The 2,942-nt window shown below is 38.1% G+C and overlaps 1 protein-coding gene and 1 pseudogene across 1 annotated transcript in view; one reads left to right on the top strand and one right to left on the bottom strand.

Annotated features, from left to right (window-relative positions):
- Positions 1 to 2,942, bottom strand: part of Il1rapl2 (interleukin 1 receptor accessory protein like 2) — a 1,226,021-nt gene that overhangs the window by 723,295 nt on the left and 499,784 nt on the right. The gene's annotated exons all lie outside the window — the stretch shown is intronic.
- Positions 271 to 477, top strand: LOC110286560 (annotated as a pseudogene).

Raw genomic sequence — 2,942 nt, 5'->3', positions numbered from 1 at the left:
TAAAAAAAAAAAAAAAAAAAAAAGAAGTGTGTGTATAAATGGTTATAGAATAAATATTGTGTGAGGGGTACAAGGAAAAAAAAAAAAAAAAAGGATGTTGAACATTTTTTCAGGTGCTTCTCAGCCAATAGGTATTCCTCAGGTGAGAATTCTTTGTTTAGCTCTGAGCCCCCATTTTTAATGGGGTTATTTGATTTTCTGGAGTCCACCTTGGCTCAGTTCTCTCCTAGGCTACATGTCTCTAAGCTCTCAATCCGCCATCCCACAAACATGGATCAGGTAATGCAGTTTGTAGAACCCAGTTGGCAGTTTGTAAAGGACTCTATTCGGCTGGTTAAAAGATGCACCAAACCGGACAGAAAAGAATTCCAGAAGATTGCCATGGCTACAGCTATAGGATTTGCTATCATGGGATTCATTGGCTTCTTCGTGAAACTGATCCATATACCCATTAATAACATTATTTTGGGTGGCTGAGTCTTTTCTCATCATGGGAAGAGTGAGCCAGAGGAGGGAGGACAAGGGCATAAAGTAAAGAGTTGCCTGGAAAACAAAAAACAAAAACAAAAAACAAGAAACAATAGGTATTCTTGGTGCTAGCTGAGATTGGCATCTGAACTGTGAAACTCAGTAGATTTACATACTCTTTGTAGACTCTTTCTATTTGTTGGAGCTTTCAACAGCATATAGCTCAGGAGGAGTTTCCTCTCTCATCCTGACTGCAAAGCTGCAACACTGGTCTCCTATTGACTATATCCTCAACTCTCTATAGTTGTCAGTTTATAGACAGTAATTCACACAGCCATTTGTGGTGAGACTTAAACAAACATCAGCTTACTCCAGATAAGGAATCAACAACAGACTAAATATGGATACTCTCAAAGTCCAAATTACTGAAACAATGAGTTTTAGTAAGGTTGCTTATAGGAGTGTAAACAAGCACTTATTACAGCAGCAGAAATGACTCAAAGACAATAATTAGCAAAGCCCACCCCAGCATGTGGGACAGCTCATGAAAGATGGAAACCTTGAGTGTATTCCAAAATCTACTGGCAGCTCAAGAGGTTGAAAAGTATCCTTTCCAAATAAATAGCTCTAAGCCTCTTTCAGGCATCAGGCTGGCCTCTGCTTCATTGAGGTATCTTGGCTATTTCCTGACTCTTCCAGATAGGTCAGCAGGTCTAAGACTCTTCTAGGTAGCATGGATGGCCTCTCTTTCTTTCAGGTGGTTTCACTGGTCTGAGACTGCTTCTCTCAAAAGTCCTTACTACTGCGTATATACTTGTAGAGAGAGGGCTAGTGAACCTGGTAAGTTTCAAGGATTTCTTTAAGCTTTTTTTGTACATTCTTGACCTTAATGAGCTTCCTTACAGGATGGAATGTTTTACCTTTCTTTAGAACTTTCTGTTTCTTTGAGAAACTCAAAGATTTTATCACAGAGAAAATGGCTATATAACACTATGTATTTTAATAACTAATATTTCCATTCAATAGTATTCTATAAGAATTCATTATATTTCAGGACCACATTACTCTGGAAAATTCATTCATAAAAGCACACTGTTTGCTATTTTAATGCAGCTTTTTACTCTGCAGGCTAAGGAACCAGAACGGATTTGGGGGTCAAATTTTATAAAACATAAGTAGTCTTAGAAGCCATTAAGGAAATCAGGTTCTAATGGGGACCATTAAAGGTAAGTTATTTTCTCTTCATGTAAAGAATGAAGTGTTCCTCTAGCCATGGGTAGGGACATGACATTCTTATCAGCTTCAAAGATTATGTTACATGCCATCCATTGTCTCTTTCTTTAGGAGTTAATACTGCTGGACAACAAGATATCCCTAAGGTTCAGTAGTGTCATTACTTTGGAACTATCCAACAGCTTATTTAAAATCTCCTTAAATCAGGAGGGAAAGCATACCTAGTGCTATAAACCTAGCTAGCCATCTGTGGATTGTGAGCTCATAAACACCAGAACTTACTACATTTCTAAATCTTTAATTTCTAACTGCATTCTAAAGACCTAATACCAACAGACAGTCTATTTCTCACCCTGCATAACAAAGCTTCTTTTTGCAGCAGATGGAGACCATTACAGGAAACAATGACTAATCAAAAGGCAGAAAACAAATGACTGTGAGGTGTCCAGCCACAAATGATCCATCAACAAAATGACTCCTTCACCTATGATTCAAGGGACACTGTGGAAGAGTTGAAAGATTGTAAGAGGCAGAGAATCACAGGAAATCTAAATTCATGAAATCTCACCAACATGGCTGCCTAAATGAGACCTGGACATTAAATACCATTTGGCAGGGCTTACCATTTAAATGAAGAGATACAGGAAATTGAAAACTGATAAGAGAAGGAGAATTAATTAATTAATTTTCCCTGGGGGAGAGCCTTCTAAACAGTCATCAATGTCCAGGATCCCTAAAATATATACATACAAATGACACTAAACAGACTCAGCAGGTTGCATCTATATATAATTTCTGCATGTATTATAACAAATATAATTAAAGAAAAAGAATCCAGTTTGAGTTTCAGAGGTAGTGAGGACGGAGACAAAAGAGAGCTGGAGAGGGATGAGGGAGGGGAAATGGTATAATAATGTTTTAATTAAATTTTACAAAACAGTTAATAAGGCTGGGTTTGTCAGTCACCTGGCTAAGTGACTACCTCTTAGGAAGGCTGATACAATAAATGTCATGTTAAGGTCATGGGTGGAATAATTATCTCCTCAATAAGAGAATGTACTTATCCTTACCATAAATCCCACCCCTGTACAACCATTTGAAGAACGTCCATCACTCAGCACTGTACAGCTTAACTTTTTCTTTTTCTTCTTTCCCTTGTCCAAAAAGATAAGATCTCTCTCTCCTCTCTTGTCTCCTCTCCTCTCCTCTCCTCTCCTCTCCTCTCCTCTCCTCTCCTCTCC

The sequence above is a fragment of the Mus caroli genome, chromosome X, assembly GCF_900094665.2.
Source record: "Mus caroli chromosome X, CAROLI_EIJ_v1.1, whole genome shotgun sequence".
Lineage (NCBI taxonomy): Eukaryota > Metazoa > Chordata > Mammalia > Rodentia > Muridae > Mus > Mus caroli.
Note: the sequence above shows the minus strand (reverse complement) of the source record. Positions and strands in the feature narration are given on the sequence as shown.